General features: G+C 36.9%; 1 protein-coding gene across 1 annotated transcript in view; it reads right to left on the bottom strand.

Moving 5' to 3' along the window:
• The window catches only part of FER (FER tyrosine kinase), a 531,690-nt gene extending 514,399 nt beyond the window's left edge, over window positions 1-17,291 (bottom strand). Inside the window, exon 1 of the mRNA XM_077138656.1 lies at window positions 17,163-17,291. The gene's annotated coding sequence lies outside the window, so the exon portion shown is untranslated. The remainder of the gene's footprint in view (window positions 1-17,162) is intronic.
• Window positions 17,292-17,781: the final 490 nt, after the last annotated feature.

Raw genomic sequence — 17,781 nt, forward strand, 5'->3', positions numbered from 1 at the left:
CAAAATTAGCAGCTTTTCTGGTCACTCGATAAATGGGGCGGAGTAGCACACCCAAATGAGGAATATGTTGTCGCCAAAATCCAAAAAGACCAACTAGGCGTTGTGCCTCTTTTTTGGTTGTGGGAGGGGCCAGATGCAGCAATTTATCCTTCACCTTAGAAGGGATATCTCGACATGCCCCACACCACTGGACAACTAGAAATTCTACTGAGGTGGAAGGCCCCTGTATTTTTGTTGGATTTATCTCCCATCCTCTGACATGCAAATGCCTTACCAGTAAATCTAGAGTAGTTGCTACTTCTTGCTCACTAGGTCCAATCAACATGATATCATCAATATAATGGACCAGTGTGATGTCTTATGGGAGGGAGAAACGATCAAGGTCTCTGCGAACAAGATTATGACATAGGGCTGGAGAGTTGATATACCCCTGAAGTAGGACAGTGAAAGTATATTGCTGACCTTGCCAGCTGAAAGCAAACAGTTTCCGGTGGTCCTTACTAATAGCTTTGGAGAAAAAAGCATTTGCCAGATCAATAGCTGCATACCAGGTACCAGGGGGTGTACTGATCTGCTCAAGCAATGATACTACATCTGGAACAGCAGCTGCAATTGGAGTTACCACCTGGTTGAGTTTATGATAATCCACTGTCATTCTCCAAGACCCATCTGTTTTCTGCACAGGCGAAATAGGAGAGTTGAATGGCGATGTGGTGGGAATCACCACCCCTGCATCTTTCAAGTCCTTAAGAGTGGCAGTAATCTCTGCAATCCCTTCAGGAATATGGTATTGCTTTTGATTTACTATTTTGCTTGGTAGGGGCAGTTCTAGTGGCTTCCACTTGGCCTTTCCCACCATAATAGCCCTCACTGCACGAGTCAGAGAACCAACGTGGGGATTCTGCCAGTTGCTCAGTATGTCTATGCCAATTATACATTCCAGAACTGGGGAAATAACTACAGGATGGGTCCGGGGGCCCACTGGACCCACTGTGAGATGGACCTGAGCTAAAACTCCATTGATCACCTGGCCTCCATAAGCCCCCACTCTGACTGGTGGTTCAGAGTGACGTTTTGGGTCCCCTGGAATTAATGTCACTTCTGAACCAGTGTCTAATAATCCCCGAAATATCTGATCACTTCCTTTTCCCCAATGCACAGTTACCCTGGTAAAAGGCCATCAGTCTCCTTGGGGAATACTTAGAGGAAGGTTAACAGTATAAATTTGTGGCAGTGTAACAGGTCTCCCCCATAGGGACCTGGCCTCCCCTTCATTCAAGGGGCTCAGGGTCTGTAAACTGTTTCAAGTCTGGAAATTGATTAAGAGGCCATGACTTTGTGTTTTTGTAATTCAGGTTAGACTTCTGTTCCCTTGACCTAGAACTCTTTTGTTTATACAGCTCCAACAAGAATTTAGTAGACTGCCCTTCTATTGTATTTCTAGGCACCCCATGATTTACTAGCCAATGCCACAAATCTCTGTGTGTCATATAATTTTGATGCCTCCTTTGAGTTTGCTGTGTATTATAATAGCTGCGTCTACCCTGTCTTTGGTGATTAAGTGCTGCCACCTGGCTTCTACCAACTCGGGATCCTGTCATCCCCATTGTGTTTAAGGATTCCAGCTCAGTGACAGCAGTTCCTGCAGTAATATCTGACCTACAGAGAAGTGCAACCACAGAGCTCTTGAGGGATGATGGTGCTAGTCTCACAAACTTATTTCTCACTGTTCTGGTAAAAGGTACATCCTCTGGACATTCCTGAGGTGTAAGAGCAGGCTTTGCATGATAAATCCACTCTAACATTCCAATCTCTCTAAGCCTCTGGATCCCCTCATCTACATTATACCAGGGCAGTTCTGGCATTTCAACCTCAGGTAATGTTGGCCACCTTTTGATCCACGTTTCAACCAACCACCCAAACAAGCTGTTAACACCTTTTCTAACTGCTCGAGCTATAACATTGAATGCAGAATCTCTGCTTAGTGGGCCCATATCAATAAATTCAGCCTGATCCAGCCTTATATTCTTCCCACCATTCTCCCACACCCTTAAAATCGATTGCCACACATATTCCCCTGATTTCTGTCTATATAAATTGTAAAACTCACACAGTTCTTTTGGAGTATAACATACCTCCTCATGTGTGATACTTTGTACCTCACCTTTAGGGGCCTGTTGGGACTTTAGTCTAGTTATCGGTCTAGAAGAAATGAGGGGTGGTGGGGGTGGGTCATGAAAAGAATTATAAATATCTTCCAAGCCATTTGCTTCAGGGCTTTCATTTGCAGTTTCATCTGGTGAAACAGGATTAATAACTCTAGGGCTAATCCCTTCAGGAGGAGGTTGGGTGGCCAATTCCTCAAGGCAGGCTGGAGGTGGGGTGGCTATGTCCTCAGGGCAGACTATTACAGGGTTATCTAAAGAAGGCTCAGCATGGTCTAGGGTTTCAACCTCACCCCCAACATCATTAGCAATCCATATGTCACCATCCCATTTTTCAGGGTTCCATTCCTTTCCAATCAATGCCCTCACTTTAACGGCAGACACCATGCAAGACTGAGATTTCAGTTTATGTTGTAAAGTTGCTACTCTAACAATAAGATTCTGAGTCTGATTTTCAGAGATCTCAAGTCTACAGCTACAGGAAATAAGATTTTCCTTCAGGATACTCATAGAAACCTCTACATCTTTCAGAAGGCGCTTAAGCTTCTCATTTGAAGCCTTAAGCCCATCCCTTTCACCCTTTAATGTAGACAGTGTATCTAACAACAACCAACCAACATCTCTATAACTCTTATTTCTACAAAACTCTGTAAAGGTGTCAAAAACATTATCCCCCAGAATCTGGCTACGTACAAGTGAAGCATTAGGAGAATCGAATGATGATATTTTGACTATTTCCTTTGCCAACTCAGTCCATGGATTGGGAGTGTCATTCTGATTATGGGAATCAGAGTCCTTAGTGTCTCTGAGTCCAGTCAGAGTATAAAATCATTCATAAAAACCCATTTTTAAGATTCTGTTCCTTAAGAACCACTCCTGGTACCAAGATGTATTAGTTAGGGTTCTCTAGAGAAACAGAATCAACAGGGAACACTTGCAAATATAAAATTTATGAAAGTGTCTCACGTGACCGTAGGAACGCAGAGTCCAAAATCCACAGGGCAGGCTGCGAAGCCGATGACTCCGATGGATGGCCTGGATGAACTCCACGGGAGAGGCTCACCAGCCAAAGCAGGAATGGGGCCTGTCTCCTCTGCGTCCTCCTTAAAAGGCTTCCCATGATTGCATTTAGCATCACTAATTGCAGAAGACACTCCCCTTTGGCTGATTACAAATGGAATCAGCTGTGGATGTAGCTGACGTGATCATGACCTAATCCTATGAAATGTCCTCATTGCAACAGACAGGCCAGCGCTTGCCCAATCAGATGAACAGGTACCACAACTTGGCCAAGTTGACACCTATCCCTAACCATGACAGCAGATTTCAAAAGGCAGAAGATAGGATTAGTGAACTGGAGAACGGGATATCTACAATCCAGCAAGCAAAAGAAAATATAGGAAAAAGAATGGAAAAATATGAGCAGGGACTCAGGGAATTGAATGACAACATGAAGCACATGAATATACGTGTTGTGGGTGTCCTAGAAGGGAAGGAGAAGGGAAAAGGAAGAGAAAAACTAATGGAGGAAACTATCACTGAAAATTTCCCAACTCTTATGGAAGACTTAAAATTACAGATCCAAGAAGTGCAGCATACCCCAAATAGAATATATCCAAACAGACGTACTCCAAGACATTTACTAATCAGAATGCCAGATGTCAAAAAGAAAGAGAGAATTTTGAAAGTAGCAACAGAAAAGCAATCCATAACATACAAGGGAAGTCCAAAAAGACTACATGTAGAATTCTCAGCAGAAACCATGGAGGTGAGAAGCAGGGGTATGATGTATTTAAGATACTAAAAGAGAAAAACTGACAACCAAGAATTGAATATCCAGCAAAACTGTCCTTCAAAAATGAGGGGGAAATTGAATTTCAGACAAAAAATCACTGAGACTTTGTGACCAAAGATTGGCTTTGCAAGAAACACTAAAGGGAGCACAAGAGACAGATAGGAGAAAGCAGCAGAGAGAGGTGTGGAGAAGAGTGTAAAAATGAAGACTATCAGTAAAGGTAAAAAGAAGAAAAATTAGATGTGACATATAAAATCCATAAGGCAAAATGGTAGAAGAAAGACCTGCCCTTAGAGTAATAACTCTAAATGTTAATGGATTAAACTCCCCAATCAAAAGACACAGACTGGCAGAATGAATTAATAAAAGGACCCATATATATGCTGTCTACAGGAGATGCATTTTAGACCCAAGGATAAACATAGGTTGAAAGTGAAAGGTTGGGAAAAGATATTTCATGCAAAGAATAATCGGAAAAGAGCAAAAGTAACTATACTAATATCTGACAAATTAGACTTCAAATGTAAAACAATTAAAAGAGACAAAGAAGGACACTATGTATTAATAAAAGAAACAATTCAACAAGAAGACATAATAATCATAAATATTTATGCACCCAAACAGAGTGCTCCAAAATACATGAGGCAAACACTGAAAAGAGGCAAACACATCCATATAACAGTAGGAGACTTCAATTCCCCGCAGTCATCAATGGACAGAATATCTAGACACAGGATCAATAAAGAAACAGAGAATTTGAATAATACAATAAATGAGCTAGAGTTAACAGACATTTATACAACATTACACCCTACAACAGCAGGATAGACCTTTTTCTCAAGTGCTCATGGATCATTCTCAATATAGACCATATGCTGCATCACACACCAAGTCTCAATAAACTTAAAAAGATTGAAACCATACAAAACACTTTCTGAGATCATAAAGGAATGAAGTTGGAAATCAATGATAGGCAGAGGGCCAGAAAATTCACAAATATATAGAGGCTCAACAACACACTCTTAAACAACCAGTGGGTTAAGGAAGAAATTACAAGAGAAATCAATAAATATCTTGAGGCAAATGAAAATGAAAATGCAACATATCAAAATTTATGGAATGCAGTAAAGGCAGTGCTAAGGGGGAAATATACTACCCTAAATGCCTATTAAAAAAAAGAAGAAAGAGCAAAAATTGAGGAATTAACTGTTCACTTGGAAGAACAGCAAAGAAGAAGAAAGAACAGCAAACTAGCCTCAAAGCAGGCAAAAGGAAAGAAATAACAAAGATTAGAGTAGAAATCAATGAAATTGATAACATGAAAACAATCAAGAAAATCAACAAAACCAGAAGCTGGTTCTATGAGAAAATCAATAAGATTGATGGACCTTTAACAAGGCTGACAAAAAGAAGAAGAGAGAGGATGCAAGTAAATAATATCAGAAATGGAAGAGGAGACATACCATTGACCCTGTAAAAATAAAGGAGGTAATAAGAAGATACTATGAATAGCTTTTTGCTAATAAACTAGATAATGTAGATGAAATGGACAACTTCCAAGAAAGTCATGAACAACCAACATTGATTCGAGAAGAAACAGAGCACCTCAGCAAACCAATCACAAGTAAATAAATTGAATTAGTCACTAAGAAGCTCCAAAGAAGAAAAGTCCAGGACCAGATGGCTTCACATGTGAATTCTACCAAACATTCAAGAAAGAATTAGTACCAATCCTGCTCAAACTCTTCAAAAATATTGAAGAGGAGGGAAGGTTACTTAATTCATTCTATGAAGCCAAAATCACCCTCATACCAAAGCCAAGAAAAGGAACTACAGACCAATCTCTCTAATGAATACAGATGCAAAAATCCTCAACAATATTCTTGCAAATTGAATCCAGCAGCATATTAAAAGAATTATACACCATGACCAAGTAGGATTCCTCCCAGGTATGTAAGGATGGTTCAACATAAGAAAATCAATTAATGTAATACACCGTATCAACAAATCAAAGCAGAAAAACCACATGATCATCTCGATTGATGCAGAAAAGGCATTTCACAAAATTCAACATCCTTTCTTGTTGAAAACACTTCAAAGGATAGGAACAGAAGGGAACTTCCTCAACATGTAAAGGGAATATATGAAAAACTCACAGCTAACATCATCCTCAATAGGGAAAACTGAAAACTTTTCCCCTAAGGTCAGGAACAAGACAAGATGTCCACTGTCACCATTGTTATTCAAGATTGTATTGGAAGTTCTAGCCAGAGCAATTAGACAAGAAAAAGAAATACAAGGCATCAAAATTGGAAAGGAAGAGGTAAAACTCTCACTGTTCACAGATAATATGATACACTATGTTGGAAAGCCCAAAAAATCCACAGCAAAACTACTAGAGCTAATATGAGTACAGCAAATTGGCAGGTTACAAGATCAACACTCAAAGATCTTTACTGTTTCTCTATACACTAGTAATGAGCAATCTGAGGGGGAAAATAATTCCATTTACAATTGCAACCAAAAGAATAAAATATTGAGGAATAAATTTAACTAATGATACAAAAGACCTATACAAAGAAAACTACAAGAAAATGCTAAAATAAATCACAGAAGACCTAAATAAATGGAAGAGCATACCGTGTTCATGAATTGGAAGACTAAATATAGTTATATGTCAATTCTACCTAAATTGATTTATAGATTCAATGCAATACCAATTAAAATCCAAAAGCTTACTTTTCAGATATAGAAAAACCAATAACCAAATTTATATGGAGGGGCAGGGTATAGCTAAAAATATCCTGAGAAAGAAAAATGAAGTCGGAGGTCTCACACTACCAGACTTTAAGGCACATTACAACACTACATTGGTCAAAACACCATGGTACTGGCATAAAGATATATATACTGACCAATGGAATCGAATAGAGTATATAGATATAGACCCCTCATCTATGGACAATTGATTTTTGATAAGGCAGTCAAGCAAACTCATCTGGGATAGAATAATCTCTTCAATAAATGGTGCCTGGAGAAATGGATATCCGCATATAAGAAAATGAAAGAGGATGCATATCTCACACCCTATAAAAAAATTAACTCAAAATAGATCAAAGGCCTAAATATTAGATCCAAGACCATAAGCCTTTTAGGAGAAATGTAGGGAAATATCTTACAAATCTTATAATAGGAAGCGATTTCCTAGATCTTATACCCAAAGCACGAGCATTGAAGAAAGAAATAGATAAATGGGAGCTCCTCGAAATCAAACACTTTTGTGTATCAAAGAACTTTGTCAAGAAAGTAAAAAGACAATGCACACAATGGGAGACAATATTTGGAAATAACATTTCAGATAAGGGTCTAGTGTATATAAAAAGACTGTTCAACTCAACAACAAAAAGACAAACAACTTAATTACAAAATGGGCAAAAGACATGAACAGACACTTCTCAGAAGAGGAAATACAAATGGTCAAAAGACACATGAAATGATGTGAGCTTCCCTGGCTCTTAGGAAAACGCAAATCAAAACCACAATAAGATATCATCTCACACCCACCAGACTGACCATTATCAATAAAACAGAAAACAACAAGTGCTGGAGAGGATGTGGAGAAAGAGGAACACTAACTCACTGTTGGTAGGAATGTCAAATGGCACAACCGCTCTGGAAGGCAGTTTGGCGGTTCCTCAGGAAGCTAAGTATAGAATTGCCATATGATCTGGCAATATCATTTCTAGGTTCCTACTCAGAGGACATGAGGGCAAGGACATAACGGACATTTGCACACCCATGTTTATAGCAGCATTATTTACAATCGCCAAGAGGTGGAAACAGACAAAATGTCCATCAACAGATGAGTGGCTAAACAAGCTGTGGTACATACATACAATGGAATATTATGTAGCCATAAGTCAGAATAAAGTTATGAAGTATGTAACAACATGGATGGACCTTGAGAACATTATGCTCAGTGAGATTAGTCAGAAACAAAAGGACAAATACCATATGGTCTCACTGATATGAACTAACATTAGGAATGAACTTGGAGAATTTCAGTTAAGAACAGAGACCATGTTGATATTGGGTAATTGAAGCTGAAGGGATACACATCCTACAACAGGACTGATTGTAAAAATTCAGAAATGGATAGCACAATACTACTTAACTGTAATATAATAATGGTAGTACACCGACTGAAGTTGAATGTGAGAATGATAGAGGGAGCAGGACAGGGGGCACAAATGAAATCAAAAGGAAAGATAGACGATAAAGACTAAGATGGTATAATCTAGGAATGCCTAGAGTGTACAATGATAGTGACTAAATATACAAATTAAAAAATATTTTTGCATGAGGAAGAACAAAGGAATGTCAATATTGCAGAGCGCTGAAAATACATGGTGATCATATTTTAAAATTTTAACTTATATGTGAGACTAAAGTTAAAAATGCTTATTTGGTACAAAATTTATATTTTGACTAGTTCATTTCCTAATATAACTTACATGGACAGTTTAGTTGAACACCATAAGTACGTGGAACCTTGAGTAGGGCATGAGATTTTGTAGGTTTGTCCAGAATGATGCCCCAATAAATCCCCGAGTGATTTGAACTGTGAATTAAAAAGTATTTGCAAAGTCCCCTTGGGGAAACGGCGAGAAGGGCTCAGAATTCAACTTCCCCATGTGGAGAATTCCTGATATTCTCACCAGCAGTGGGGACAACCAAAGCCATAAGCCCAGCCCTCAATCTTGGAGTTTGTTTATCTGAAACTTATCCCCACAAAGGATAAGCTAAACCTACTTAAAATTAGGCCTAAGTGTCATCCCCAGATAACCTCTTTTGTTGCTCAGATGTGGCCTCTCTCTCTCAGCCAACATGACAAGCAAACTCACCACCCTACTGCTCTCTACATAGGACATGATTCCTAGGGGTGTAAACCTTCCTGGCAATGTGGGGCAAAAATCTTAGAATGAGCTGGGACTCAGCATCAAGGGTTTGAGAAAACCTTCTCATCCAAAAGGGGGAAGAGAGAAATGAGACAAAATAAAGTGTCAATGGCTGAAGAGATTTCAGAGTCAAGTGGTTATCCTGGAGGTTATTCTTATGCATTATATAGATATCACCTTTTTAGTTAAGGTATATTGGAGAGGCTAGAGGGAAGTGCCTGAAAATGTAGAATTGTGTTCCAGTAGCCATGTTTCCTGAAGATGATTGTATAAAGATATAGCTTTTGCAATGTGACTGTGTGATTGAGGAAACCTTGTATCTGATGCTCCTTTTATCTACAGGATGGACAGATGAGTAAAACACATGGATTAAAAATAATAAATAATAGGAGGAACAAATGTTAAAAGAAATTTAGTAGATTGAATGCTAGTGATCAATGAAAGGGAGTGGTAAGAGGTAAAGAAAAAAATAGGGGAAACAAAGGCTAAAATATATTGGGTAGATGGAAATATGAACAGTCAATTAGAAGGAGGGATAAGGGGTATGGTATATACGAGTTTTTTTTCTTTTTATTTCTTTTTTTTTTTTTTGAATTGATGCAAATGTTCTAAGAATGATCATGGTGATAAATACACAACTATATGATGCAATTGTGGGTTATTGATTATATACCAAGAGTGTAATGATCATATGGTTCAAAAAAAATCTTTCTTTTGTCCATTTTTCAAACGTAAAGTGTATTTATTTATAAAAATACAAAATAAAGTACAAAAACAAATAAATTTTAAAGAGTATTGGCAAAATACCCTGAGGGAGGGGAGAAACAATATGGAACCATTAAACCTTACCATCAAGGAATCCTCTGATACTGTGTCAAACCTTAGGGACACCCAAATCAATAGGGCATGCCACGAAATCATGAGGCTTACTCTTGTGACGCTTACGTAGGTAGCAGAGAAGCTTAGAGTACCTATAGGCATGGCCTAAGAGTACTTTTGGAGGACTTCTGCTGTTGCCCAGATGTGGCCTCAGTCTCTCTAAGCCCTACTGTGCAAGTGAAATCATTGCCCTTCCCTCTACCTGGGACATGATGTCCAGGGGTGAAAGTCTCCCTGGCAATGTGGGAGATGACTCCCAGGGATGAATCCAGACTTAGCACCATGGGATCAACAATTACATCCTGACTAAATGAGGGAAAAGAAGTGTAATTAATAAAGCATCAGTGGCAGAGTAAGTTCAAATAGAGTTGAGAAGCTACTCTGGAGGTTGCTCTTATGCAAGGTTCAGGCAGACTTTGCTACCTATCATAGCCTGCCAACCGCCAACCAGGACCATTCCAGCCAATCTTAAAGAATACCTAGGGCAATATATAAGATTCCACAAAGGTTCTAGGCACTAGAATAACTTTCCAGAAACCTACAACCTCCTGGTCCAAATAAATCCTGAAACCTAGCCCAGCCTCCCCAGAACATCAGATAGTTACATCTCCCCACCCCCTATTAGTGACAGATCCTTCCAATATCAAAAATTTAGAATTGCCATAGCCCAAACAACCCTAAAGAGAGGTATGGAAAGATCAAAGGTGATGGTGGAACTATACATAGAAGAAAGGACTTAACAAATGAATATAAATGCTGAATCATTAAATTGATATCGCTTTTTGTCTCCAGTATTTTAGAGCAGCTAGAAGTAAAAACCTAAAATTGTGAAATTATAACCCATATCAAAGTCTGAAATATGTTCTACAACTAATTGGGGTGCAGTGCTTTGAAATTTATAGATTTTTTGTAAATATGTAATTTTTCACAAAAAAAGGGGGGGAAGTTTATTTTGATGATAAAAAAATATTTAAGCCCTCTAGCCTCTCATATTCTGGAGCAGCTAGAAAGAAAAATATGAGATGATCATATGGTAACCCACGACAAACTCTGGGATCTGTCCTGTAACCACTTGTTGAAGAGTGCTTTGAAAACTGCTGCTTTTTTTATTTCTTTGTTTTGTATATATGTTATACTATACAATAAAAAAAGTTTAAAAAAAAAAGACATTTGACTTAATAAAAACATTGAGAATGTATGTGAATTTATCTCAATAAAACTGCTTTAGAAAAAAGTCACAATTCTTTTCCTGGATAATGCACTCCCCCCACCCCCAAAAAAAAGAAAATACAGAAAACTAGAAAAAGAAGGAAACTTCCCCAACATAATACAGGGCATATAAGAAAAATCCTCTGCTAAATATAACACTCGAAAGTGCAAACTGAAAGCTTTCCCTCTAAGATGAGGAACAAGACAAGGATGCCTGCTGTCATCACTGTTATTCAACTTTCTACTGGCAGTTCTAGCTAGAGCAATCAGGCAAGAGAAAGAAATATAAGGCATGGAAATCTGAAAGGAAGACATGAAACTTTTCCTATTTATAAATGACCCACAACAAAGCCACTACTAATAATTTCAGCAAAGTGGTGGGACACAAGATCAACACCAGTATATCAGCAGTGTTTCTATATATTAGTAATGAACAATCTGAAAAAGAAATCAAGAAAAAATTCCATTTACAATAGCAATAAAAGAATCAAATACTTACAAAAAGACCTAAACAAGGATGCAAAGGAATTGTACACAGGAAACTATGCACCATTACTAAAAGAAATCAAAGAGAACTTTAATAAATGGAAGGGTATGCCATGTTTATAGATTGGAAGACTAAATATTGTTAAGATGTCAATTTTACCCAAAGCAATTTAAGAGATTCCACACAATCCCAAGCAAAATTCCAATAGCCTTCTTTGCACAAATGGAAAATCGAATCCTCAAATTTATATGAAAGGTGGTGGGCAATGGTGGCTCAGTGGCAGAGTTCTCGCCTGCTGTGCCAGAGACCCAGCTGCAATTCCACAAGCCTGCAGTAGTATGAACAATCTGAAGGATGACTAAAGCCATCTAGATAAAGAACATAGTTGGAGGGCTCATACTTCTTCACTTGAAAGCTTATAACAAAGCTATAATAATCATAGTAGCTTGGTCCGTCACAAGGGCAGGCATATACAGCAATGGAATTGAACTGAGAGTTCAGAAATCAAGCCTTACATTTATATTGATATTTGACATGGTACCGAGTCCATTCAGTGAGGAAAGAATAGTCTCTTCAACAACAGGTTCTAGGAAAATTAGATGACCATATGCAAAAGGATGATAAAGGTAGACAGAATCTCACACCCTATAAAATATCAACTCAAATTGGATCAAAGACCTAAGTATAAGAACTAGAAACAGGGAGAATTATCCTCAGCACCTTAGGCAACGGTTTCTTACCCAAAGTACAAGCAATGAAAGAAAAAATAAATAAAGGAGATTTCCTCAAAATTAAAAACTTTTGTGCCACAAAGGGCTTTATAATGAATGTAATAAAACAACCTAACAATGGGAGAAAACATTTAAAGACCATATACCCAATAACAGTTTAATACCCAGAACATATAAAGAAATTCTACAACTCAACAACAAAAAGATGACCAACCCAATTTAAAAATGGGCAAAAAATTTAAAAATAAAATAAAAATGGGCAAAAAACTTAGAGAGACATTTCTTCAAAGAAGGTATACAAATGGCCAAAACACGAAAGATGCTCAACATCAAGCCATTAGAGAAATGCAAATCAACCATTTTATACTCACTAGAATTACTACTCCAAAAAAAAAAAAAAAAAAAATTACAAGTGTTGGAGAGGATGTGGAGAAATACTAGCCCTCTCATTCATTGTTGGTGGAAATGTAAAATAGCAAAAAAAAAAAAACCTCTGTGGAAGACAGTTTGGCAGTTCCTCCACCTTTTCGACAAACAGTAGCTGGACGACTGGACATCAGTAAGCAAAAAAAAAAGAAAAAAAGAACCCTTATCTAAACTTTGCAACTTATAGAAAAAGTGACTCAAAGGGATTATAGACTCAAATGTAACGAATAAAGCAACAAAATTTTGATAAAAATAGGGAAAAACCTTCAGGATCTAAGGCTAGGTAGAGCCTCAAAAGCACAATCCATAAAATGAAAAACTGGTCAATATGGACCTCATCAAAATTCAAAACTTTTGCTCTGTGAAAGCATATGTGAAGAGGAGCAGACAAGCTACAGACTGGAAGAAAAGATCTGCAAACCACACATCTGACAACGACTAATATCTAGAATATAAAAAGATTCAGGGCAGGCAACGGTGGCTCAGTGGCAGAATTCTCACCAGCTGTGCTGGAGACCTGGGTTCAATTCCCAGGGCCTGCCCATGACAAAAAAGAAAAAAGATCTAAAAAAAAATCAATAGGTAAAAAAAATCCAACTGAGAAATTGGCAAAGGACATGAACAGATATTTCACTGAAGTGAAAATACAAATGGCAGATAAGCAAATGAAAAGATGCTCAACATTATTAGCCATCCAGGAAATACAAATTTAAACAAAATCATCATTAGTGATAATGAGCAATCACTACATACCTTTCAAAATGGCTAACATAAAATGTAAAGACAGTACCAAATGCTGATGGGTGAGGATGTGTAGCAACTGAGTCACTAATACAATGCTAACGGGAATGCAAAAAGGGTATTGACATGCAGGTTTCAAATAAAACTAAACATGCACTTACCATTTGAATCAGCAATTTATCCCAGAGAAATGGAAAATTTACATTTACATAAAATGTATACAAGTGTTCATAACAGCTTTATTTTTAAAACTGGAATCAATCAGATTGATTGACTGGTTATGGATATAATGGAATACTACTAACAATAACAAAAATAAACTATCAGGCTACGGTGATAGCAGGCAGAATTCTCGCCTGTCATGCCAGAGACCCGGGTTTGATTCCTGGTGTCTCCTAGGCAAAAGGGAGAAAAAAAAAAAAGCTAAAACACCTTTTAAAAAGGGCAGTGCAGTGGTGGCTCACTGGCAGAATTCTCACCTGCCATGCCAGAGACCTGGGTTCATTTCCCAGAGCCTGCCTATGTTAAAAAAAGAAAGAAAGAAAGAAACTATCAATACAAGCAATAACTTGGATGAATCTGCATCAAATTCTGCTGAGTACAAAAAGGCCCCCCAAAGGTTTCATATATATTTATATAACAGTCTTGAAATGACAAAATTTTAAAAATACAATAGACTAGTGGCTATCAGAGGTTACAGCCAGTGAAGCAAGGAAAAAGGAGGGAAGAGGAAGTTGAGTCTGGTTAAAAAAAGGGCAAAATGAGGGAAACTTGTAGACTTGTAGTGTTGGCACTGTTTGCTGAACACACAGATACGTGAAGCAATGGAGGTAATAAAACTGCATAGAACTTATGCATGCACAGATGTATACAATTAAAACTGGATAAGTATGAATAAGATCAGTGGATTATATCAATGTTAATAGCCTTATTTGTCATATTACAGTAGAGTTTTATAAAATGTTATCATTGGAAAAAACTGGGTATTATGTGGAATTATATCCCCTAAATAGTAATGTACCAGTCCTAATCCCTTGTTACCTGTAAATGGAAATAGGGTGTTTGCAGATACAATCAAGTTAAGATGAGGTCATACTGCATAGAATGAGCCCTAAAATTCAATACGATTTTTGTCCTCATAATTAGAGGGGAATTTGGAAATGGAAACACATAGACACAGAGAATGGAAGCCATGCTGAAAGATAGAAGCAGAGACAGATGCTGCCACAAGCCAAGGAAGACCTATGTTGGAAAAGGCAAGGAAAGATCCTCCTCTAGATGTTTCTTAGGGAGCATTACCCTAACAACACATTGATTTCGGACTTCCAGCCTGCAGAACGATAGCAGAAAAAGAGCTCTGTTGCTTTAAGTTACCTAGCACCTTGTTATGGCGGCCCTAGAAAATTAAAACATTGGGCAAAGTTTACCAAAGATTTATCTGTGTTATCTCTTATAACTGCATATGAATCTGAAATTATCTCAATAAAAATCTCAATGTAAAAAAAGTAACACCCAGACCTAAACCTGCAGCCCTGAGAAAGAAAAAGTAATGTGGACAGGGTGTCACAAATTCAAGAACATTATTCCAGAGCTAATAGGAGGTACGGTCAGAGATGCTTATGTTAACTACACACAGGAAGAAGAAAAGAAATGACAAGGAAATTATACAGTCATGCTGTTGTCAAAAAGTATATGACAGATATAGACAGATGGATAAGGATAGATATAAAATTATATTATAGATTGTTTTCTAATGTAGGTTCCTATCAGACAGGAAATTATTCTGTTGTTCCCCCGCTATATCTTCAGTGCTTAGTTAGAACAAGTAGACAATAAAAATCTGTTAAATGAATTAATTGGTTGAGGCTGCTCTATAGTGCACATACATTTGCTAGTGCCTTGCAGTCTCACTTTGCCATCTTCACCCTTTAGGATACCTGCTATTATTGGGTATTAATTGTATTATTACTTGTAATAATACTAATTATTATTACAGTTTATTATTATAACTGTAATTATTATTACAGTTACTAATTCTACAGCCCTAACTTACAGGTTAAAATTCAAACTCCTTTGCTGGGTAATCAAAGATGGCCCCAGGCAACTTGCCACCCTCCTCAACAGTCACATAACTTACTACTTAGGTTCCTTAAATATCTTTCACACATCTGTGCCTTTGCAGACACTATTCTCCTAGTCTAAATGTTTGTCCTCCCTTGAGTGGCTGGAGAATCATCAACAACTAAAGTTTAAAGGTGTACTCTCCACGAAGCTTTCTTTGATTATTCCACAGCAACTACCTCCTAGGCCAACTTAAGTGTTCCCTTTTCTTGGATTCTAAGTGTTAGGCTTATATTTCTAATTAATATAATACTTTCCATGCGATGTTTTAATTATTTGTTCAGGTGCATTTCTCCCATTAAACTACGAACTACTTGGAAACAAGAATATCATATATTGTTCAACTTTGTATCACTGGAGCTTAGATTGCCACCAAAAATGCAGTAGGTACTCAGTTTTTAATAGATTATTGCAAGAGTGAATCAATTTAAAAAGAGGCAGATAAATTGAGATTTTAAAATTAAAAAACATAATTTAGTGGACAGTAAGCATAACTCAGGCAGAAATAAAGAATATTATACAAAAGTATAGCATATTATCAGCAAAGTACCTATTTTTTAAACAGCATCCTTTTTTTTTTTTTTTTTTTTTTTTTAAAGACAGAGAGAAGGAAGGAAGGATAGAAGGAAGGAAGGAAGGAAGAAAGGGAAACATTTTTCTTGTTTTATTGTATTTTGTTTTTCCGTTTTTTGTTACATGGGCTGGGGCCGGGAATCGAACCGAGGTCCTCCGGCATAGCAGGCAAGCACTTTGCCCGCTGAGCCACCGCGGCCCGCCCAGCATCCTTTTTTAAAACAAAACTAGTAAAAATCCTCCTAACCTATGGACTAAATAAATTTATCTTATTTAATGGTATTTAGAATCAAATAAGCACTTATAGATTTAATTTATCCTCAACATAAAGAATGATAAAAAACTTTACAGAAAGAAAAAACTTTAAAGAAACCATTAAAAATTGCTCTATTTTCTAAAATTAATAGTTCAATTTCCATAAAATAAGTCTATGAACACATACTTCTTAAACAAAAATCAGTTATTAAATAGTAATATTTAATGTAAATTTTAATTTAATATAATGTAAATATTAAATGTAAAACAGGTAACTAGTTTCCTTGGCAGGATTATGAAATTCCCACAGTATTTCTTGTGGGTATAAGGATACATATAAGTATCTGTTCTAAATTTTCTTTTTTTTCAACTTCTGACTCCATAAATGTCCACCTTTACATTCTCCAAGTACAAAGATGAAAATATTACTTTTATATAGCATAAGGAAAGCTTAAACTGTGTTGAATATTCTCTTTCAAATAAGGGCAATTTATCTTAACAGATGTCTTATAGTCAAAAATATTTTTTAATTACTACCTTTAACATTGGCAAAGAGATTTGAGTTGTGCACATTAATGAAAATATACTAATTTAGAAAAATAAGCAAATTAAAAATGTGTAATAGAAATAGGAAATCCTTCATTCTTCCACCAAGCAGATATTCTCGACAGAGTTGGAACTTATAATCTTTGACTAACAAAACCTACCAAATTCAGCTTATGGTTCAAGTTACCTATCAGAATATGTTTGTTCAGTGGCAAAAACTGTAAAATCATTATGGTAGTTAAAGTACAAGAAGAATTATCTGGAGGTATTTCTTACCTTTTACATGCTTTAATGCAAACAGAAGTCAGAAACAGAGTGCTGCTACTTGAACAAAAATTAAGCTTCCTGTAGCAAGACTGAAACAAAGTCACAAAAAGCCACTGACTATGCAAGTAATAACCACAGTTACAAACCGAAAACCTGACCTCACATGAATACAAAGTAAGGTCATTTTTAGAAGCACTTAAATAGGCAGGAATGAACAGAGTTACCAAGATGTAACTATAAAGACAACATGATTCATAATCAGTTAATATATACTGGCCTTAGCCACTTTACAAATATGTTATTTAAAATTCCTTTTATGCTTGCTTTGAGTGTTGCTTTTAAGGCAATTGAAAATAAAAGTTAAATTCAAATGAAACAGCTCTGGTTAAAACCAGTCTATTGGAATACAATTTATGGATGATGGTCTTCTACTGGAAAAGAACACTGAATAAAAAAGCCTTAGAAGTTGCTATGGGTTGAAATGGTCCCCTTAAAAGATATGCTGAAGTCCTAACCGCAATACCTCAGAATGTGGCCTCATTTGAAAATAGGATCACTGCAGACGGAATTAGTTAAAATAAGGCCATACTAGAGTAGAGTGGGACTGGTGTTCTCAAAAAGGGAAAAG

Source organism: Tamandua tetradactyla, chromosome 21, assembly GCF_023851605.1.
Source record: "Tamandua tetradactyla isolate mTamTet1 chromosome 21, mTamTet1.pri, whole genome shotgun sequence".
In the NCBI taxonomy this organism is placed as follows: domain Eukaryota; kingdom Metazoa; phylum Chordata; class Mammalia; order Pilosa; family Myrmecophagidae; genus Tamandua; species Tamandua tetradactyla.